The sequence below is a fragment of the Arachis ipaensis genome, chromosome B10 (genome assembly GCF_059453495.1).
Source record: "Arachis ipaensis isolate K30076 ecotype BB chromosome B10, ASM5945349v1, whole genome shotgun sequence".
NCBI lineage: Eukaryota > Viridiplantae > Streptophyta > Magnoliopsida > Fabales > Fabaceae > Arachis > Arachis ipaensis.
In genome coordinates this window covers 91,370,168-91,393,839 of record NC_142435.1, presented here as the reverse complement: position 1 = coordinate 91,393,839, position 23,672 = coordinate 91,370,168, and the positions used below count along the sequence as shown (strand labels likewise).

The 23,672-nt window shown below is 38.1% G+C and overlaps 2 non-coding genes and 1 pseudogene across 2 annotated transcripts; 2 read left to right on the top strand and 1 right to left on the bottom strand.

Moving 5' to 3' along the window:
* Nucleotides 1-1,462: 1,462 nt before the first annotated feature.
* On the top strand, nt 1,463-1,564 carry LOC148580847 (small nucleolar RNA R71; annotated as a pseudogene).
* Nucleotides 1,565-12,504: 10,940 nt separating this feature from the next.
* On the top strand, nt 12,505-12,612 carry LOC148580846 (small nucleolar RNA R71). The gene has a single exon (XR_015899030.1). It is a non-coding gene; the product is annotated as a small nucleolar RNA R71 (small nucleolar RNA).
* A 7,241-nt stretch (nt 12,613-19,853) lies between these two features.
* Nucleotides 19,854-19,961, bottom strand: LOC148580845 (small nucleolar RNA R71). Its single transcript, XR_015894403.1, has one exon. It is a non-coding gene; the product is annotated as a small nucleolar RNA R71 (small nucleolar RNA).
* Between the last annotated feature and the right edge of the window lie 3,711 nt (nt 19,962-23,672).

Genomic DNA, 23,672 nt, shown 5'->3' with positions numbered 1-23,672 from the left:
AGAGTAACTCTGGATCCCAGGTTTAATGTTCTTTTAGTTTTACTTTTATTTATTTATTCCAACATTTGAATTGATTATTATAATTTACGAATTATTCCATGTTACAGATTCTTAATTGAATTAATGACAATTTGAGGTATTTTCAGTTTATGATTATTCTCTTTGATTTAAGTTGCCATTGCTTCCCATCTAAGGACACTTTTATTGTTTTAGCAATTTACTTTTTCCCCTTTTGGTTTTGGTTAAGAATTCAGTAACTCAATAGTTATTAAACTCAACATAATTGATAATCGTTACTTTGCTAATTGAGTTGAACTTAATTAATCCCAACCTTTTCTTAGGAAATAATTAGGATTCAAAGCTCAATTTAATTAGTCCCTTAACTTTCCTTTGCTTTTGTAAAGGTTGACCAAGTAGAATTAAGATACAACTTTCATTATTGTTGAGAAGGATAACCAAGTTGGACTTCTAACTTCCCTTATCTTGCCAAAAGTTGTTTTACAGTTATTATTTATTTTTACTTGCCATTTAATTCACTCGTCATTTAAATTACTTGCTTCTCACCTTCTAAACCCCGATTACAACCTTTATAGCCAATAGTAAGAACATACTTCCTCGTAGTTCCTTGAGAAGATGACCCGAGGTTTGAATACTCGGTTAACAATTTTTAAAGGGGTTTGTTACTTGTGACACCCAACACGTTTGTACGAAGGGATTTTTGCCGGTTTAGAAACTATATCTAAAATGCAATCGTGTTTATTAATTTCTTTACTGGTAGAAAACCCGATGTTGTAGGTCTAAAACTTGCCAATATTGCTTCCAAATCATTGTTTTGCTGGGGATGAGAAGTTGCTTGCTGAGATGACTGAAACTGGTGGTTATTAAAATTTTTCTATTGAAAACCACCATGAGAATTATTATTAAAATTCTGTGGCCTCTGAGGTTGCTCTCTACACCCAAAATTTGGGTGATTTCTCCACCCCTGATTGTTGGTCTTAAAATAGGGATCATTATTGGGATTTCTAGGAGCACTCCCCATGTAATTGACCTATTCAGAAGAAAATTGAGCATAATTATAATTCTCATTTGGCATAAAATTAACTGTCATGTCATAAGGGACCTCTTAAGGTGCATTCTGAGTGTTGACCGCTGTAACTTGCATTCCACTCAACCGTTGAGTAATCAGATTTATTTGCTGAGATAAAAGCTTGTTCTAAGCAAGAAGAGCATCAACAACTTCCACTTCCAAAACGCCTCTCTTCTGAGAGGTCTCAGAGTGCAAATGATTCCTGTTGGAGGAATATAAGTATTGGTTGTTAGCAACCAGCTCAATAAGCTCAATAGTCTCCTCTGGTGTCTTCTTCATGTGCAAAGAACCACCTGCAGAAATATCCAAGCGCATCTTGGACATTTCACATAAGCCCTCATAAAAGATATCCAGTTGAGTCCATCTAGAGAACATGTCCAAAGGGCATTGCCTAGTCAGTAGCTTGAATCTCTCCCAAGCTTCATAAAGGGTCTCACCATCTTTCTGTCTGAAACTCTGAACCTCCACCCTTAGCTTAGTCAGCTTTTGAGGTGGGAAAAATTTAGTCATAAATCTGGTGACAACCTTATCCCAAGTATCCAGACTCTCCTTGGGTTGAGAATCTAACCACAACTTTACTCTATCCCTCACAGCAAATGGGAAGAGCATGAGTTTGTACACCTCAGGAATCACTCTATTCATCTTCACAGTATCACAAATCTGTAGAAAATCATAAATAAAATGATTTGGATCTTCCTGAGGAAGTCCATGATACTGACAATTTTATTGTACAAGAGTGACAAGTTGAGGCTTCAGTTCAAAATTGTTTGCATCTATAGGAGGCACCACAATACTTTTGCCATAAAGATCTGCATTAGGAGCAGTGTAAGAGCCAAGCACTCTTCTAGGTTGCTCATTCCCAACTGGATTTGCCACATTGGAATTAACAGCATGATTATTATGATCCATGTTAGACTCTGTAGCTTTGTAGAGTTTTGCTTGTTGTAAATGGCTGGTGCACGAAATTGTGATTCACACTTTTCACAACTCTACACAACTAACCAGCAAGTGCACTGGGTCGTCCAAGTAATACCTTACGTGAGTAAGGGTCGAATCCCACAGAGATTGTTGGCTTGAAGCAATCTATGGTTATCTTGTAATTCTTAGTCAGGATATCAATTATAATTATCAGTTTGGATTGTGAAAAATAAAAGAGCATGAATTAAATACTTGTTATGCAGTAATGGAGAATATGTTGGAGTTTTGGAGATGCTTTGTCTTCTGAATCTCTGCTTTTCCCCTGTCTTCTTCTTCACGCACGCAAGGTTCCTCCTATTGCAAGCTGTGTATTGGTGGATCACCGTTGTCAATGGCTACCATCCATCCTCTCAGTGAAAATGGTCCAGGTACGCTGTCACCGCACGGCTAATCATTTGTCGGTTCTCACTCATGCTGGAATAGGATCCATTGATCCTTTTGCGTCTGTCACTATGCCCAACCCTTGTGAGTTTGAAGCTCGTCACAGTCATTCAATCCTTGAATCCTACTCGAAACCACAGACAAGGTTTAGACTTTCCGGATTCTCAAGAATGCTGCCAATGATTCTAGCTTATACCACGAAGATTCTGATTAAGGAATCCAAGAGATACTCATTCGATCGAAGGTAGAACGGAGGTGGTTGTCAGGCACACGTTCATAGGTTGAGGATGGTGATGAGTGTCACGGGTCATCACATCCATCATATTGAAGTGCGAATGAACATCTTAGATGGAAACAAGCGTGTTTGAATAGAAAACAGAAATAATTGCATTAATTCATCGAGACACAGCAGAGCTCCTTACCCCCAACAATAGAGTTTAGAGACTCATGCCGTCAAAGAGTACAAAGTTCAGATCTAAAATGTCATGAGGTACAAAATAAATCTCTAAAAGTTGTTTAAATACTAATCTAGTAACCTAGGTTTACAGAAAATGAATAAGCTATGATAGATAGTGCAGAAATCCACTTCTGGGGCCAGCTTGGTGTGTGCTGGGGCTGAGACTTGAGCTTTACACGTACCTAGGCTGTTTTTGGAGTTAAACGCCAGGTTGTCACCTGTTTTGGGCGTTTAACTCCAACTTGTAACCTGTTTCTGGCGTTTAACGCCAGAAGGCAGCATAAAACTTGCGTTGAACGCCCATTTACGTCATTTATCCTTGAGCAAAGTATGGACTATTATATATTGCTGGAAAGCCCTGGATGTCTACTTTCCAAAGTAGTTGAGAGCATGCCATTTGGACTTCTGTCGCTCCAGAAAATCCATTTTGAGTGCAGGGAGGTCAGAATCCAACAACATCAGCAGTCCTTTTTCAGCTTGAATAAGATTTTTGCTCAGCTCCCTCAATTTCAGCAAGAAATTACCTGAAATCACAAAAAAACACACAAACTCCTAGTAAAGTCCAGAAATGTGATTTTTATTTAAAAACAAATAAAAAATATAATAAAAATGACTAAAACATATTAAAAACTACCTAAAAACAATGCCAAAAAGCGTATAAATTATCCGTTCATCACAACACCAAACTTAAATTGATGCTTGTCCCCAAGCAACTAAAAACAAAGTAGGATAAAAAGAAGAGAATATACAATGAATTCCAAAAACATCTATGAAGATCAGTCTTAATTAGATGAGCGGGGCTATTAGCTTTTTGCTTCTAAACAGTTTTGGCTTCCAAAAACATGATTGGTATCTATAGAAACTCAGAATTCAGATAGTGTTATTGATTCTCCTTGTTCAGTATGTTAATTCTTGAACACAGCTACTTTAAGAGTCTTGGCCGTGGCCCTAAGCACTCTGTTTTCCAGTATTACCACCGGATACATACATGCCACAGACACATAACTTGGTGAACCTTTTCAGATTGTGACTCAGCTTTGCTAAAGCCCCCAATTAGAGGTGTCCAGGATTCTTAAGCACACTCTGTTTTTTCTTTGGACCTCAACTTTAACTGCTCAGTCTCAAGTTTTCACTTGACACCTTCACGCCACAAGCACATTAGGCGCTTAGGCCAGGATTTTATTCCTTTAGGCCCTCCTATCCACTGATGCTCAAAGCCTTGGATCCTTTTTATTACCCTTGCCTTTTGGTTTTAAGGGCTATTGGCTTTTTGCTCTTGCCTTTTGGTTTAAAGACCTTTTGGCTTTTTCTGCTTACTTTTTCTTTTTCTTACTCTCTTTTTTTCTTTTTTATTTTCGCATTTTTTTTCTGCAAGCTTTGTTCTTCACTGCTTTTTCTTGCTTCAAGAATCATTTTTATGATTTTTCAGATTATCAAATAACATTTCTCCTTTTTCATCATTCTTTTAAGAGCCAACAATTTTTTCATAAACAACAAATTCAGAAGACATATGCACTGTTCAAGCATTCATTCAGAAAACAAAAAGTATTGCCACCATATCAAAATAATTAAACTATTTTAAAATTCAAAATTCATGTACTTCTTTTTCTTTTTCAGAAAACATTTTTTCATTTAAGAAAGGTGATGGATTCATAGGACATTCATAACTTTAAGACATAGACACTTAAATACTAATGATCATGTAAAAAGACACAAACATAAACATAAAGCATAGTAAATAAGAAACAGAGAAAAATAAATAGACAAAGAGATTAAGGAACGGGTCCACCTTAGTAAGGTTGGCGTCTTCCTCTTCTTGAAGAACAAATGGTGCTCTTGAGCTCCTCTATGTCTATTCCTTACCTTTGTTGCTTCATCCCTAGTGATTTTGGTGCTCCTATCCTTAGTTGCTCCCAATAGTTGTGTGGAGGAAAATGTATCCCTTGAGGCATCTCAGGGATTTCTTGGTGAGGGAATTCCTCATGCTCTTGTTGATGTCCATGAGTGGACTCTCTTGTTGTGCAGTCAAATGCTTTACTACTGAGCTATGGATCCTTGAGATGAATCTTTCCATCTCCCATGACTCGGAGGTGGAAGCTTTTGTCTTCCTTTTCCTCTTTCTAGAGGTTTCTCTAGCCTTAGGTGCCATAAATGGTTATAGAAAAACAAAAAGCAATGCTTTTACCACACCAAACTTAAAAGGTTTTCTCGTCCTCGAGCAAAAGAAGAAAGAAGTGAATGGAAAAAGAAGAAAATAGAGGAGATGGAGATGTGTGAATTATTTTTGGGGAAGAGTGTTATGAAAAGGTGGGAAGAGTAGAGAAGAAGAAGTGGAGTAGGTGGGGATCCTGTGGGGTCCACAGATCCAGTGGGGTCAAGGACATAATATCCCTGCTCCAATTAGGCGTGTAAAATGCCCTTAGCATGCATTTCTGGTGTTAAACGCCAGCTTGCTGCTTGTTTTTGGCGTTAAACGCCCAAATGTAGCCTGTTTCTGGCGTTTAACGCCAGGTTGATGCTTTTTTCTGGCATTAAACGCCAGCTTGGTGCTTGTTTCTGGTGTTAAACGCCAGACAGATGCTTGTTTCTGGCGTTTAAATGCCAGAGTGCTCGTCCTCCAGGGTGTGCTGTTTCTTCTGCTATTTTTGATTCTGTTTTTGATTTTTTAGTAGTTTTTGTGACTTCACATGATCATCAACCTAAAGAAAACATAAAATAGCAATGGAAAATAAATAGATATAATTAAATAACATTGGGTTGCCTCCCAACAAGCGCTTCTTTAATGTCTTTAGCTGGACCTTGTTGAGCTTTTAATCTAGCCTCAGCCTTGAGCACTCTTGCTCAATATTGCCTTCAAGATAATGCTTGATTCTCTGTCCATTAACAATGAACTTCTTATCAGAATCAATGTCTTGAAGCTCCACACAGCCATATGGTGACACACTTGTAATCACATATGGTCCCCTCCACTGGGATTTCAGTTTCCGGGGGAATAGCCTGAGCCTAGAGTTAAACAACATAACTTTCTGTCCTGGTTCAAAGACTCTAGATGACAGCTTTCTGTCATGCCATCTTTTTGCTTTCTCTTTGTAAAGCTTGGCATTTTCGAAAGCAATGAGTCTAAATTCCTCTAGCTCATTCAGCTGGAGCAATATTTTTTCTCCAGCTAATTTGGCATCAAAGTTTAGGAATCTAGTTGCCCAGTAGGCCTTATGTTCCAGTTCCACGGGCAGATGATAGGCCTTACCATACACAAGCTGGTATGGAGAGGTCCCTATAGGAGTCTTGAATGCTGTTCTGTAAGCCCACAGAGCATCATCCAAGCTTCTTGCCCAATCCTTTCTACGGGTACTTACAGTCCGTTACAGGATTCTTTTTAGTTCTCTGTTAGAAACTTCAGCTTGCCCATTTGTCTGTGGATGATATGGAGTCGCCACTTTGTGGCGAATTCCATACCGGACCATGGCAGAGTAAAGTTGTTTGTTGCAGAAGTGAGTGCCCCCATCACTGATTAGTACTCTAGGGACACCAAACCTGCTGAAGATATGTTTCTGGAGGAACTTTAGCACTATTTTAGTATCATTGGTGGGTGTGGCAACGGCCTCTACCCATTTTGATACATAGTCGACTGCCACCAGAATATAAGTGTTTGAGTATGATGGTGGGAAAGGTCCCATGAAGTCAATTCCCCATACATCATACAACTCAATCTCCAAGATTCCCTGTTGAGGCATGGCATAACCATGAGGCAGATTACCAGCTCTTTGGCAACTGTCACAGTTACGTACAAACACTCGGGAATCCCTATAGAGTGTAGGCCAGTAGAAACCACATTGGAGGACCTTGGGGGCTGTTTGCTCACCTCCAAAATGGCCTCCATATTGTGATCCATGGCAATGCCATAAGATCCTCTGTGCTTCTTCTCTAGGCACACACCTACGGATTATTCCGTTTGTACATCTGGTGCACGAAATTGTGATCCCTGGTAATGGCTCCAAAAACATGGTGCGCCAATATTAATTCATAATTTGTCACAACTTCAATACAACTAACCAGCAAGTGCACTGGGTCGTCCAAGTAATAAAACCTTACGTGAGTAAGGGTCGATCCCATGGAGATTGTTGGTATGAAGCAAGCTATGGTCATCTTGTAAATCTCAGTCAGGTGGATATCAAATGGTTATGGAGGTTTCGAATAATAATAATAAATAAACAGAAAATAAAGATAGAAATACTTATGTAATTCATTGGTGAGAATTTTAGATAAGCGTATAGAGATGCTTTCATTCCTCTGAACCTCTGCTTTCCTGCTGTCTTCATCCAATCATTCCTACTCCTTTTCATGGCAAGCTTTATATAGGGCATCACCGTTGTCAATGGCTACATCCCATCCTCTCTGTGAAAAAGGTCCAAATGCTCTGTCACAGCACGGCTAATCATTTGGAGGTTCTCGATCATACTAGAATAGAATTCACCCTCCTTTTGCGTCTGTCACTACGCCCAGCACTCGCGAGTTTGAAGTTCATCACAGCCATCCCTTCCCAGATCCTACTCGGAATACCACAGACAAGGTTTAGACTTTTCGGATCTCAGAAATGGCCATCCATGGGTTCTAACTTATACCACAAAGATTCTAATATCTTGGACTTGGTCCTCTGTATTAGATATCTAAGAGATACTCATTCTAGATTGTTTGCATGTAGAACGGAAGTGTTTGTCAGGCACGCGTTCATAAGTGAGAATGATGATGAGCGTCACATAATCATCACATTCATCATGTTCTTGGGTGCGAATGGATATCTTAGAAGCGGAATAAGTTGATTTGAATATAAAACAGTAGTACTTTGCATTAAATCATGAGGAACAGCAGAGCTCCACACCTTAATCTATGGAGTTCAGAAACTCTACCGTTGAAACATACATAAGTGAAAGGTTCAGGCATGGCCGAATGGCCAGCCCCCAAACATGATCAATATGATCCAAAATGAACTAAAAATCCTAAGATTCTCAGATATAAATACAATAGTAAAAAGTCCTATTTATACTAAACTAGTTACTAGGGTTTACAAAATTGAGTAAATGATGTAGAAATCCACTTCTGGGGCCCACTTGGTGTGTGCTTGGGCTGAGCTTGAATTTTATACATGGAGAGGTCATTCATGGAGTTGAACGCCAGTTTGTAACGTGTTTCTGGCGTTGAACTCCACTTTGCAACTTGTTTCTGGCGCTGGACGCCAGACTGCAGCATGGAACTGGCGTTGAATGCCGGTTTACGTCATTAATACTTATTCAAAGTATGGACTATTATATATTTCTGGAAAGCCCTGGATATCTACATTCCAACTCAATTGGAAGCACGCCATTTGGAGTTCTCTAGCTCCCGAAAATCCACTTTGAGTGCAGGGAGGTCAGAATCCAATAGCATCAGCAGTCCTTCTTCAACCTCTGAATCTGATTTTTGCTCAAGTCCCTCAATTTCAGCCAGAAAATACCTGAAATCACAGAAAAACACACAAACTCATAGTAAAGTCCAGAAATGTGAATTTAACAAAAAAACTAATAAAAACATCCCTAAAAATAACTAGATCCTACTAAAAACATACTAAAAACAATGCCAAAAAGCGTATAAATTATCCGCTCATCACAACACCAAACTTAAATTGTTGCTTGTCCCCAAGCAACTGAAAATCAAATAGGATAAAAAGAAGAGAATATACTATAAATTCTAAAATATCAATGAAACATAGCCCCAATCAGATGAGCGGGACTTGCAGCTTTTTGCCTCTTGAATAGTTTTGGCATTTCACTTTATCCATTGAGGTTCAGAATGATTGGCATCTATAGGAACTCAGAGTTCAGATAGTGTTATTGATTCTCCTAGTTCAGTATGTTGATTCTTGAACACAGCTACTTTATGAGTCTTGGCCGTGGCCTTAAGCACTTTGTTTTCCAGTATTACCACCGGATACATAAATGCCACAGACACATAACTGGGTGAACCTTTTCAGATTGTAACTCAGCTTTGCTAAAGTCCCCAATTAGAGGTGTCCAGGGTTCTTAAGCACACTCTTCTTTTGCTTTGGACCTTGACTTTAACCGCTCAGTCTCAAGTTTTTACTTGACACCTTCACGCCACAAGCACATGGTTAAGGACAGCTTGGTTTAGCTGCTTAGGCCAGGATTTTATTCCTTTAGGCCCTCCTATCCACTGATGCTCAAAGCCTTGGGATCCTTTTTATTTACCCTTGCCTTTTGGTTTTAAGGGTTATTGGCTTTTTGCTCTTGCCTTTTAGTTTTAAGAGCTTTTGGCTTTTTCTGCTTGCTCTTTCTTTTTTTCTTTCTATTTTTTTTTGCCATTTTTTTTGCAAGCTTTGTATTAACTGCTTTTTCTTGCTTCAAGAATCATTTTTATGATTTTTCAGATTATCAAATAACATGTCTCCTTGTCATCATTCTTTCAAGAGCCAACATATTTAACATTCTTAAACAACAACTTCAAAAGACATATGCACTGTTCAAGCATTCATTTAGAAAACAAAAAGTATTGTCACCACATCAAAATAATTAAACTAGTTTCAAGGATGAATTTGAAAACCCTGTACTTCTTGTTCTTTTGTTTTTAAAACAATTTTCATTTAAGAGAGGTGATGGATTCATATTCACTACTTTAAGGCATAGACACTTAGACACTAATGATCATGTAATAATGACACAAACATAAATAAAACATAAAGCTCAAAAATAAAAAAACAGGAAAATAAATAGACAAGGAGATTAAGGAATGAGTCCACCTTAGTGAGGGTGGTGTCTTCCTCTTCTTGAAGAACCAATGGTGCTTTTGAGCTCCTCTATGTCTCTTTCTTGTCTTTCTTGCTCCTCCCTCATAGCTCTTTGATCTTCTCTAATTTCATGAAGGATGATGGAGTGCTCTTGATGCTCCACCCTTAGTTGCTCCCAATAATTGTGTGGAGGAAAATGTATCCCCTGAGGTATCTCAGGGATCTCTTGATTTGCAGTCAAATGTTCTACCACTGAGCTATAGACCCTTGAGATGAATTTCTCCATCTCCTATGACTTGGAGGTGGAAGCTTTTGTCTTCCATTTCTTCTTTCTAGAGGTTTCTCTGGCCTTAGGTGCCATCAATGGTTATGGAAAAACAAAAAAGCAATGCTTTTACCACACCAAACTTAGAATGTTGCTCGCCCTCGAGCAAAAGAAGAAAGAATAGAAGAAGAAGAAGAAGATATGGAGGAGATAGAGGGATGTGTGTATTCGGCTATATGGGTGGGATTGGGTGGGAAAGAGATTTTGAATTTTGAAGGTAGGTGGGGTGTGTGGATGTGAATGGTGAATAGAAAATAGAAGGGATGACTGTGAATGAAGAGAGAGAGGGTGATATAGGATTATGAGGAGGGAAGGTGAGTGGAGATAGGTGGGGATCCTGTGGGGTCCACAGATCCTGAGGTGTCAAGGATTTACATCCCTGCACCAATTAGGCATGCAAAATTCCCTTGCATGCATTTCTGGCATTTAAACGCCGAAGTGATGCTTGTTCTGGGCATTCAACGCCCATGTGCAGCATGTTTCTAGCGTTGAACGCCAGCTTCATGCTTGTTTCTGGCGTTCAGCGCCAGCTCCATGCTCTGTTCTGGCGTTGAACGCCAGCCAGATGTTCCTTACTGGCGTTTGAACACCAGTAAGTCCTTCCTCCAGGGTGTGATTTTTCTTCTGCTGTTTTTTATTCTATTTTTAATTTTTATATTTATTTTGTGACTCCACATGATCATGAACCTAATAAAACATGAAATAACAATAAAAATAAAAATAAAATTAGATAATTAAAAATTGGGTTGCCTCCCAACAAGTGCTTCTTTAATGTCAATAGCTTGATAGTGGGCTCTCATGGAGCCTCACAGATGTTCAGAGCATTGTTGAGACTTCCCAACACCAAACTTAGAGTTTGGATATGGGAGTTCAATGCCAAACTTAGAGTTTGATTGTAGCCTCCCAACACCAAACTTAGAGTCTGATTGTGGGGGCTCTGTATGAATCTGTTTTGAGAGAAGCTTACTGTGCCCCTTTTCCATGTTTACAGAAGGATGACCATGAGTTTTAAACACAAGGGAGTCCTCATTCAATTGAAGGACTAGTTCACCTCTGTCAACATCAATCACAGCTCTTGTTGTGGCTAGGAAGGGTCTTCTAAGAATGATGGATTCATTCTCATCCTTCCCAGTATCCAGGATTATGAAATCAGCAAGGATGTAAAGGCCTTCAACCTTTACTAACACGTCCTCTACTTGTCCATAAGCCTATTTTCTGGAATTATCTGCCATCTCAAATGAGATTCTAGCAGCTTGTACCTCAAAGATTCCCAGTTTCTCCATTACAGAGAGTGGCATGAGGTTTATCCCTGACCCAAGGTCACATAGAGCCTTCTCAAAGGTCATGGTGCCTATGGTACAAGGTATTAGGAACTTTCCAGGATCCTGTTTCTTCTGAGGCAATCTCAGTTGATCCAATGCATTTAGTTCATTGGTGAACAGGGGAGGTTCATCTCCCCAAGTCTCTTTACCAAAGAAATTGGCATTCAGCTTCATGATTGCACCAAGGAACTTGGCAACTTGCTCTTCAGTAACATCCTCATTCTCTTCAGAAGAGAAATACTCATCAGAGCCCATGAATGGCATAAGTAGGTTCAATGGAATCTCTATGGTCTCTAGATGAGTCTCAGATTCCTTTGGTTTCTCAGAGGGAAACTCCTTATTGATTACTGGACGTCCCAGGAGATCTTCCTCCTTGGGATTCACGTCCTCCCCTTCCTCGTTGGATTTGGCCATGATGGTTATATCTATGGCCTTGCACTTTTCTTTTGGATTTTCTTCTGTATTGCTTGGGAGAGCACTAGGAGGGGTTTCAGTGATCTTTTTACACAGCTGGCCTACTTGTGCTTCCAGATTTCTAATGGAGGATCTTGTTTCATTCATGAAACTTAGAGTGGCCTTAGATAGATCATAGACTATATTTGCCAAGCTAGATGGATTCTGCTCAGAATTCTCTGTCTTTTGCTGAGTGGATGATGGAAAGGGCTTGCTAGTGCTAAACCTGTTTCTTCCACCATTATTAAAGCCTTGTTGAGGCTTTTGTTGATCCTTCCATGAGAGATTTGGGTGATTTCTCCATGAGGTATTATAGGTGTTTCCATATGGTTCACCCATGTAATTCACCTCTGCTATTGCAGGGTTTTCAGGATCATAAGCTTCTTCTTCAGAAGATGCCTCTTGAGTACTATTGGATGCAGCTTGCATTCCATTCATACTCTGAGAAATCATATTAACTTGCTGAGTCAATATTTTATTCTGAGCCAATATGGCATTCAGAGTATGAATTTCAAGAACATCCTTCTTCAGAGGCATCCCATTACTCACAGGATTCCTCTCAAAAGTGTACATGAACTGGTTATTAGCAACCATGTCAATGAGTTCTTAAGCTTCTGTAGGCGTTTTGTTTAGGTGAATAGATCCACCTGCAGAAGTATCCAATGACATCTTAGCTAATTCAGACAGACCATCATAGAATATATCCAGGATTGTCCATTCTGAAAGCATGTCAGAAGGACACTTTTTGGTCAGTTGCTTATATCTCTCCCAAGCTTCATAGAGGGATTCACTTTCTTTCTGTCTGAAGGTTTGAACATCCACTCTAAGCTTACTCAGCTTTTGAGGAGGAAAGAACTTGGCTAAGAAAGCCGTGACCAGCTTATCCCAAGAGTTCAGGCTATCTTTGGGTTGAGAATCCAACCATATTCTAGCTCTGTCTCTCACAGCAAAAGGGAAAAGCATGAGCCTGTAGACTTCAAGATCTACTCCATTAGTCTTAACAGTATCACAGATCTGCAAGAATTCAGTTAAGAACTGAAAGGGATCTTCAGATGGAAGTCCATGAAACTTGCAGTTTTGTTGCATCAGAGAAACTAATTGAGGTTTAAGCTCAAAATTGTTTGCTCCAATGGTAGGGATGGAGATGCTTCTTCCATGTAAATTGGAATTAGGTGCAGTAAAGTCACCAAGCATCGTCCTTGCATTATTATTATTTTCGGCTGCCATCTCCTCTTCCTGTTCGAAAATTTCTATAAGGTTGTTTCTAGATTGTTATATTTTAGCTTCTCTTAGTTTTCTTTTCAGAGTCCTTTCAGGTTCAGGGTCTGCTTTAACAAGAATGTTCTTGTCCTTGCTCCTGCTCATATGAAAAAGAAGGGAACAGAAAATAATAATAGGGATCCTTTTTACCACAGTATAGAGGTTCCCTTGTTGTTAGTAGATGAAGAAAGGGAATAAGAGTGAAGAAGAATGGATAATCCAAACACAAGGGTGAGGATAGGAGCAGTGATTTGAGATGAAGAGAAGTGTTAGTAAATGAATAAATAAATAGAAGGAGATGGGAGAGAGGAAATTTCGAAAAATAAATTTTGAAAAATAGTTAATGATTTTCGAAAATTAAGATAAAATTAAAATTAAAATTAAAAATTGAAACAATTAATTAATTAAAAAAGAGGGAGGTATTTTCAAAAATTAGAGAGGGATAGTTAGTTAGGTAGTTTTGAAAGAGATAAGAAACAAACAAAAAGTTAATTAGTTAGTTGAAACAAATTTTGAAAATCAATTTTTTTAAAAGATAAGAAGTTAGAAAAGATATTTGAAAAAGATATGATATGAAAAGGTAGGATTAAAAAGATATGATTTTGAAAAAGATAAGATAAAAAGATATTTTTGAAAAAATATGATTGAAATTAGTTTTGAAAAAGATTTGATTTTTAAAATCACAATTAATGACTTGATTCACAAGAAATCACAAGATATGATTCTAGAACTTAAAGTTTGAATCTTTCTTAACAAGTAAGTAACAAACGTGAAATTTTTGAATCAAAACATTAACTGTTGATAATATTTTCGAAAATATGATGTAAAATTAAGAAAAATATTTTTAAAAAATATTTTTAAAATTTTTGAAAATAAATAAGAAAAATGAAAAAGATATGATTTTTGAAAAAGATTTTGAAAAAGATCGGATTTTTAAATTGAAAATTTGATTTGACTCATAAGACACAATTGAATTTTAAAAATTTTTGAAAATGTCAATCCAAATTTTTGAAATTTATGAGAGGGAAAAAAGGAAAGATATTTTTTTGATTTTTGAATTTTTAATGATGAGAGAGAAAAACATGAAAAATGATGCAATGCATGAAAATTTTTAGATCAAAACAATGATTGCATGCAAGAACACTATGAATGTCAAAATGAACACCAAGAACACTTTGAATGTGAAGATGAACATCAAGAACATATTTTTGAAAAAATTTCAAGAAAAGAAAACATGCAAGACACCAAACTTAGATATTTTTCATGTATAGACACTATGAATGCAAGAATGCATATGAAAAACAAGAAAAAACACAAAACAAGAAAATATGAAGATCAAACAAGAAGACTGGCCAAGAACAACTTGAAGATCATGAAGAACACTATGAATGCATGAATTTTTGAAAAAAATGCACAATGAATTTTTAGAAAAAATGCAATTGACACCAAACTTAAAAATTGACTCAAGACTCAAACGAACAACATAAAATATTTTTTATTTTTATGATTTTATTAATTTTTTTTGTATTTTTTGAAAATTATTTGAAAAAGAAAAATAAGGATTTCAAAATTTTTAATATGAATTCCAGGAATCTTGCACTCTTAGTCTAAAGCTTCTGTCCAGGAATTAAACATGGCTTACTAGCCAGCCAAGCTCTCAGTGAAAGCTCTGGTCCAAAACACTAGACATGGCCAATGGCCAGCCAAGCTTTAGAATACAAATCAATCATACAACAACAGATTTTATTAGCAACAACTAGCTTGCTCTTGTGATGATGGTTTGGAAGCCTTAGTCCAAATGAATTTAGACATGGCTTTACAGCCAGCCAGGCTTCAATATGCTTCGTGAAACACTAAAATTCATTCTTAAAAATTCTAAAGAAAAATATATTTTATTTTATATTTTTTTTCGAATATTAATTGGGAAAAACGAAAAAGAAGAAAATATTTTTGAAAAAATTTTGAAAACTTTTTGAAAATAAAATAAGAAGAAAATTACCCAATCTGAGCAACACGATGAACCGTCAGTTGTCCAAACTCGAACAATCCCCGGCAACGGCGCCAAAAACTTGGTGCACGAAATTGTGATCCCTGGTAATGGCTCAAAAAACTTGGTGCTCCAATCTTAATTCATAATTTGTCACAACTTTGATACAACTAACCAGCAAGTGCACTGGGTCGTCCAAGTAATAAACCCTTACGTGAGTAAGGGTCGATCCCATGGAGATTGTTGGTATGAAGCAAGCTATGGTCATCTTGTAAATCTCAGTCAGGCGGATATCAAATGGTTATGGAGTTTTCAAATAATAATAATAAATAAACATAAAATAAAGATAGAAATACTTATGTAATTCATTTTTTGAGAATTTCAGATAAGCGTATAGAGATGCTTTCGTTCCTCTGAACCTCTGCTTTCCTGCGGTCTTTATCCAATCATTCCTACTCCTTTCCATGGCAAGCTTTATATAGGGCATCACCGTTGTCAATGGCTACATCCCATCCTCTTTGTGAAAAAGGTCCAAATGCTCTGTCACGGCACGGCTAATCATCTGGAGGTTCTCGATCATACTGGAATAGAATTCACCTTCCTTTTGCGTCTGTCACTACGCCCAGCACTCGCGAGTTTGAAGTTCGTCACAGCCATCCCTTCCCAGATCCTACTCGGAATACCACAGACAAGGTTTAGACTTTCCCGATCTTAGGAATGGCCATTGATGAGCGGATAATTTATACGCTTTTTGGCATTGTTTTTAGTATGTTTTTAGTAGAATCTAGTTACTTTTAGGGATGTTTTTATTAGTTTTTATGTTAAATTCACATTTCTGGACATACTATGAATTTGTGTATTTTTCTGTGATTTCAGGTATTTTCTAGCTGAAATTGAGGGACTTGAGCAAAAATCAGATTCAGAGGTTGAAGAAGGACTGCTGATGCTGTTGGATTCTGACCTCCCTTCACTCAAAGTGGATTTTATGGAGCTAAAGAACTCAAAATGGCGCGCTTCCAATTGCGTTGGAAAGTAGACATCCAGAGCTTTCCAGAAATATATAATAGTCCATACTTTGGCCGCGTTTAGATGACGTAAAAGGGCGTTGAACGCCAGTTCTACGCTGCTGTCTGGAGTTAACCGCCAGAAACACGTCACAAGCCAGAGTTGAACACCAGAAATACGTTACAAACTGGCGTTCAACTCCAAGATTGACCTCTACAAGTGTAACATTCAAGCTCAGTCCAAGCACACACCAAGTGGGCCCCAGAAGTGGATTTATACATCAATTACTTACATCTGTAAACCCTAGTAACTAGTTTAGTATAAATAGGACTTTTTACTATTGTACTAGACATCTTTGATCAGTTTTATGATATCTTAGACTTTCATGGGAGCTGCCCATTCGGCCATGCCTGAACCATTATCACTTATGTATTTTCATACGGTAGAGTTTCTGCACTCCATAGATTAAGGTGTGGAGCTCTGCTGTTCCTCAAAGATTAATGCAAAGTACTTCTGTTTTTCTAATCAATTCAACTTATTCCGCTTCTAAGATATTCATTCGCACTTCAACCTGAATGTGCTGAACGTGACAATCATCATCATTCCCCCATGAACGCGTGCCTGACAACCACTTCCGTTCCACCTTAGATTGAATGAGTATCTCTTGGATCTCTTAATCAGAATCTTCGTGGTATAAGCTAGATTGATGGCGGCATTCATGAGAGTGCGGAAAGTCTAAACCTTGTCTGTGGTATTTCGAGTAGGACTCTGGGATTGAATGACTGTGATGAACTTCAAACTCGCGAGTGCTGGGCGTAGTGACAGACGCAAAAGGAGGGTGAATCCTATTCCAGTTTGATCGAGAACCTCAGATGATTAGCCGTGCTGTGACAGAGCATTTGGACCATTTTCACAAGAGGATGGGATGAAGCCATTGACAAGGGTGATGCCTCCAGATGATTAGCCATGTAGTGACAGCGTATCGGACCATTTTCCAGAGAGGATAAAAAGTAGCCATTGACAACGGTGATGTCCTTACATAAAGCCAGCCATAGAAAGGAGTAAGACTGATTGGATGAAGACAGTAGGAAAGCAGAGGTTCAGAGGAACGAAAGCATCTCTATACACTTATCTGAAATTCTCACCAATGATATACATAAGTCTTTCTATCCTTATTTTCTATCTATTTATTATTTATGTTCAAAAACTCCATAACTATTTTATATCTGCCTGACTGAGATTTACAAGGTGACCATAGCTTGCTTCATACCAACAATCTCCGTGGGATCGACCCTTACTCACGTAAGGTTTATTACTTGGACGACCCAGTGCACTTGCTGGTTAGTTGTATCAAAGTTGTGAATGAAAAACGATTTATTAAGACGTGCGTACAGAGTTTCTGGCGCCGTTGCCTGAGATCACAATTTCGTGCACCAAGTTTTTGGCGCCGTTGCCGGGGATTGTTCAAGTTTGAACAACTGACGGTTCATCTTGTTGCTCAGATTGGGTAATTTTTGTTTTGTTTTATTTTCAAAAATTTTTCAAAAACCTTTCAAAAACTTCTCATCTATTTTCGAAAAAAAAATTAAATCTTTTCAAAAATATATTTTTCTTCAGAATTTTTAAGAATGAATTCTAGAGTTTCATGAAGCATGTTGAAGCCTGGCTGGCTGTAAAGCCATGTCTAATTCTTTTGGATAGGGGCTTCCAACCATCAGCATAGAGGCAAGTTAATTGGAATGTCAGCCGTGGCATGTTTGAGTTACATACTAAAGCTTGGCTGGCTATTAAGCCATGCCTAACCCTCGGATTGGAGCTTTAGACTAAGAATACAAGATTCATGGAATTCATATTAAAAAATTTTGAAATCCTTATTTTCTTTTTCCTATATGTTTTTTCGAAAAAAATATACAAAAATCCAAAAAAAATAAAAAAATCATAAAAATAAAAAATATTTTATGTTTCTTGTTTGAGTCTTGAGTCAAGTTGAAAGTTTGGTGTCAATTGCATATTCATCTTGCATTTTTCAAAAAATTCATGCATTCATAGTGTTCTTCATGATCTTCAAGTTGTTCTTGGTAAGTCTTCTTGTTTGATCTTGATGTTTTCATGTTTTGTGTCTTTTCTTGTTTTTCATATGCATTCTTGCATTCATAGTGTCTTTACATGAAAAATTTTTAAGTTTGGTGTCTTGCATGTTTTCTTTGCATTAAAACTTTTTTCAAAAATAAGTTCTTGATGTTCATCTTGACATTCATAGCATTCTTGCATGCATTCATTGTTTTGATCCAAAATTTTCATGCATTGAGTCTTTTTCATGTTTTTCCCTCTCATCATTAAAAATTCAAAAATAAAAAAAAAATATCTTTCCCTTTTTCACTCATAAATTTCGAAATTTTGAGTTGACTTTTCAAAACTTTTTAAAATCTAGTTGTTTTTATGAGTCAAATCAAATTTTCAATTTAAAAATCTTATCTTTTTCATAATCTTTTTCAAAAATCAAATCTTTTTCATTTTTCTTATTTATTTTCGAAAAATTTAAAAATATTTTTCAAAAATCTTTTTCTTATCTTTATCTCCTAATTTTCGAAAATAACATCATCAATTAATGTTTTGATTCAAAAATTTCAAGTTTGTTACTTGCTTGTTAAGAAAGATTCAAACTTTGAGTTCTAGAATCATATCTTGTGATTTCTTGTGAATCAAGTCATTAATTGTAATTTTAAAAATCAAATCTTTTTCAAAACTAATTTCAATCATATCTTTTCAAAAATATCTCTTTATCTTATCTTTTTCAAAATTTGATTTTAAAATATCATTTCTAACTTCTTATCTTCTTATCTTTTCAAAATTGATTTTCAAATTTGTTTCAACTAGCTAACTAACTTTTTGTTTGTTTCTTATCTTTTTCAAAACTACCTAACTAACTCTCTCTCTCTAATTTTCGAAAATATCTTCCCTCTTCTTCAAAATTTCTTTTTAATTAACTAATTATTTTAATTTTTGATTTTAATTTTCGAAAAATTACTAACCTTCTTCAAAAACTTTTTTCGAAAATCACTAACTCTTTTTCAAAAATAATTTTTGAAAATTCTCCTTCTCTCTCATCTCCTTCTATTTATTTATTCATCTACAAACACCTCTCTTCATCCCACATCTCTACTCTCCTTACCCTTGTGTTTTCTTCTTTACATTACATTCTTTTCTTCTTCTACTCACACATGGGAACCTCTATACCTATGGTAAAAAGTGTCCCTATTATTATTTTTCTGTCCCTTATTTTCATATGAGCAGGAGCAAGGACAAGAATATTCTTGTTGAAGCAGATCCAGAACCTGAAAGGACTCTGAAGAGGAAACTAAGAGAAGCTAAATTACAACAATCCAGCAGGCACCTTTCAGAAATTTTCGAACAGGAAGAGGAGATGGCAGCCGAAGATAATAATAATGCAAGGAGGATGCTTGGTGACTTTACTGCACCTAATTCCAATTTACATGGAAGAAGCATCTCCATTCCTGCCATTGGAGCAAACAATTTTGAGCTGAAACCTCAATTAGCTTCTCTGATGCAGCAGAACTACAAGTTTCATGGACTTCCATCTGAAGATCCTTTTCAGTTCTTAACTGAATTTTTGCAGATCTGTGATACTGTTAAGACCAATGGAGTAGATCCTGAAGTCTACAGGCTCATGCTTTTCCCTTTTGCTGTGAGAGACAGAGCTAGAATATGGTTGGACTCTCAACACAAAGATAGCCTGAACTCTTGGGATAAGCTGGTCATGGCTTTCTTAGCCAAGTTCTTTCCTCCTCAAAAGCTGAGTAAGCTTGGAGTGGATGTTCAGACCTTCAGACAGAAAGAAGGTGAATCCCTCTATGAAGCTTGGGAGAGATAGAAAGAACTGACCAAAAAGTGTCCTTCTGACATGCTTTCAGAATGGACCATCCTGGATATATTCTATGATGGTCTGTCTGAATTAGCTAAGATGTCATTGGATACTTCTGCAGGTGGATCCATTCACCTAAAAAAAACGCCTGCAGAAGCTCAAGAACTCATTGACATGGTTGCTAGTAACCAGTTCATGTACACTTCTGAGAGGAATCCTGTGAGTAATGGGACGCCTCAGAAGAAGGGAGTTCTTGAATTTGATACTCTGAATGTCATATTGGCTCAGAACAAAATATTGACTCAGCAAGTCAATATGATTTCTCAGAGTCTGAATGGAATGCAAGCTGCATCCAACAGTACTCAAGAGGCATCTTCTGAAGAAGAAGCTTATGATCCTGAGAACCCTGCAATAGCAGAGGTAAATTATATGGGTGAACCTTATGGGAACATCTATAACCCCTCATGGAGAAATCACCCAAATTTCTCATGGAAGGATCAACAAAAGCCTCAACAAGGCTTTAATAATGGTGGAAGATACAGGTTTAGCAATAGTAAGCCTTTTCCATCATCTACTCAACAACAGACAAAGAACTTTGAACAAAATACTTCTAATTTAGCAAACTTAGTCTCTGATCTATCTAAGGTCACTGTGAGTTTCATGAATGAAACAAGGTCCTCCATTAGAAATTTGGAAGCACAAGTGGGCCAGCTGAGTAAAAGAGTCACTGAAATCCCTCCTAGTACTCTCCCAAGCAATACAGAAGAAAATCTAAAAGGAGAGTGCAAGGCCATTGAAATGAACATCATGGCCGAACCTGTAAGGGAGGTTGAAGACGTGAATCCCAGTGAGGAAGACCTCCTGGGACATCCAGTGAGCAATAAGGAGTTTTCCTCTGAGGAACCAAAGAAATCTGAGGCTCATCTAGAGACCATAGAGATTTCATTAAACCTCCTTATGCCATTCATGAGCTCTGATGAGTGTTTCTCTTCTGAAGAGAATGAGGATGTTACTAAGGAGCAAGTTACCAAGTACCTTGGTGCAATCATGAAGCTGAATGCCAAATTATTTGGTATTGAAACTTGGGAAGATGAACCTCCTTTGTTCACCAATGAACTAAGTGATCTGGATCAACTGACATTGCCTCAGAAGAAACAAGATCCTGGAAAGTTCTTAATACCTTGTACCATAGGCACCATGACCTTTGAGAAGGCTCTATGTGACCTTGGGTCAGGGATAAACCTCATGCCCCTCTCTATAATAGAAAAACTGGGAATCTATGGGGTACAAGCTGCTAAAATCTCATTAGAGATGGCAGACAATTCAAATAACAGGCTTATGGACAAGTAGAGGACGTGTTAGTAAAGGTTGAAGGCCTTTACATCCCTGCTGATTTCATAGTCCTAGATACTGGGAAGAATGATGATGAATCCATCATCCTTGGAAGACCCTTCCTAGCTACAGCAAGAGCTGTGATTGATGTTGACAGAGGTGAATTAGTCCTTTAATTGAATGAGGACTCCCTTGTGTTTACAACTCAAGGTTACCCTTCTGTAAACATGGAAAAGAGGCACAGTAAGCTTCTCTCAAAACAGAGTCAACCAGAGCCCCCACAGTCAAACTCTAAGTTTGGTGTTGGGAGGCCACAACTAAACTCTAAGTTTGGTGTTGAACTCCCATATCCAAATTCTAAGTTTGGTGTTGGAAAGTCTCAACAATGCTCTGAACATCTGTGAGGCTCCATGAGAGCCCACTGTCAAGCTATTGACATTAAAGAAGTGCTTGTTGGGAGGCAACCCAATTTTTATTTATCTAATTTTATTTTTCTTGTTCTTTCATGTTTTATTAGGTTCATGATCATGTGGAGTCACAAAATAAATATAAAAATTGAAAATGGAATCAAAAACAGCAGAAGAAAAATCACACCCTGGAGGAAGACCTTACTGGCGTTTAAACGCCAGTAAGAAGCATCTGGCTGGCGTTCAACACCAGAACAGAGCATGGTTCTGGCGCTGAACGCCCAAAATGGGCAGCATCTGGGCATTTGAACACCAGAGTTGCACCCTGGAGAAGAGCTGGCACTGAACGCCCGGAACAAGCATGGTTCTGGCGTTCAACGCCAGAAATGGGCAACAAATGGGCGTTCAACGCCCAGAACAAGCACCAATCTGGCGCTGAACGCCCAGAGTTGTGTGCAAGGGCATTTTGCATGCCTAATTTGGTGCAAGGTTGTAAATCCTTGAACACCTCAGGATTTGTGGACCCCACAGGATCACCTCAGGATCTGTGGACCCCACAGGATCCCCACCTACTTCCACTCACTTCTTCTCACCCCTCTTTCACACAATCCCATAAACACTTTTCCCCAAAACTCTTCACCAATCACCTCAATCTCTCTTCCCTATAACCACTTCACCACTCACATCCATCCACTCTTCCCCATAAACCTACCTCATAAACCCCACCTACCTTCAAAATTCAAAATCAATTTCCCACCCAAAACCCACCCTTATGGCCGAACCTTACACCCCTCCCCCCTCTCCTCCATATCTTCTTCTTCTTCTTCATCTTTTCTTTCTTCTCTTGCTCGAGGGCGAGCAATATTCTAAGTTTGGTGTGGTAAAAGCATAAGCTTTTTGTTTTTCCATTACCATTGATGGCACCCAAGACCGGAGAATCCTCTAGAAAAGGGAAAGGGAAGACAAAAGCTTCCACCTCCGAGTCATGGGAGATGGAAAGATTCATCTCCAAAGCTCATCAAGACCACTTCTATGATGTTGTGGTCAAGAAGAAGGTGATCCCCGAGGTCCCTTTCAAGCTCAAGAAGAATGAGTATCCGGAGATCCGACATGAAATCCAAAGAAGAGGTTGGAAAGTTCTAACAAACCCCATCCAACAAGTCGGCATCCTAATGGTTCAAGAGTTCTATGCCAATGCATGGATCACTAGGAACCATGATTAAAGTAAGAACCCAAACCCAAAGAATTATATTACAATAGTTCGGGGGAAATACTTAGATCTTAGTCCGAAAAATGTGAGGTTGGCGTTTAACTTGCCTATGATGCAAGGAGATGCATGCCCCTACACTAGAAGGGTCAACTTTAATCAAAGGTTGGACCAAGTCCTCATGGACATATGTGTGGAAGGAGCTCAATGGAAATTGACTCCAAAGGCAAGCCGATTCAATTAAGAAGACTGGACTTCAAGCCTGTGGCTAGAGGATGGTTGGAATTCATCCAACGCTCCATCATCCCCACTAGCAACCGATCTGAAGTTACTGTGGATCGGGCCATCATGATTCATAGCATCATGATTGGAGAGGAAGTAGAAGTTCATGAAGTCATCTCCCTTGAATTCTACAAAATAGCCAAAAAGCCCTCTCCTGGGGCAAGGCTAGCTTTTCCTCATCTTATTTGCCATCTATGTTACTCAACTGGAGCTTTCATAGAAGGAGACATTCCCATTGAGGAAGAGAAGCCCATTACTAAGAAAAGGATGGAGCAAGCAAGAGAGCCCATTCATGGATCTCAAGAGACGCATGAAGCTCATCACCATGAGATCCTAGAGAGGCCTCAAATGCATTTTTCTCCACAAAACTATTGGGAGCAAATCAACACCTCCCTAGGAGAATTAAGTTCCAACATGGGACAATTAAGGGTGGAACATCAACAGCACTCCATCATCCTTCATGAAATAAGAGAAGATCAAAAAGCAATGAGGGAGGAGCAACAAAGACAAGGAAGAGACATAGAAGAG